A 543-nucleotide genomic window follows, 5' to 3' on the forward strand; every position below is an offset into this window, starting at 1 on the left:
ATACATGCAATGTAAGGGAAGTAAATACATTAAAATAAAATATCACTTCATGGAAATGAGCTTACTAAACTGGTAAATGTGCTGTTCAAAGAAAAATATTTCAAAGGCATACTTCTTCACGTGATTAAGATTCTTCACAATTAAAAGCCTCTGTCTTAAAATGTTCCTCAACTTCAAAGACATTGCTAGTCAGGAAATCCCCCTGGACTTCTTGGTGACACTTTTCATTTTTTTCAGTAATAGGAAATTACAATACGAAAATACAACAGAACCCAAACATCTGTTAGCCACTTTTTCTGTAGGTACTCAATTGATGCAAGATGTGCCTATTGAAGCATGGGGGAGGGGACACAAAGCAAATGAATGTAAACTTCAAACTGAAGCACCAACTCCAGAGACAAAAGAGAAAGAAGGAAAGATAGCCAATTTGTGTTATTTGAAAATGTATGTGTTTATGTGAATGTGTCTGTGTATGAGAATATTTTGTGTAAGGAGAAAGATACTCCATAAGTATTGGGTGATTGATCAATTTGGTTGTGCAGA

Source organism: Condylura cristata, unplaced genomic scaffold (assembly GCF_000260355.1).
Source record: "Condylura cristata isolate star-nosed mole 26May11 unplaced genomic scaffold, ConCri1.0 scaffold00009, whole genome shotgun sequence".
Classification (NCBI taxonomy): Eukaryota; Metazoa; Chordata; class Mammalia; order Eulipotyphla; family Talpidae; genus Condylura; species Condylura cristata.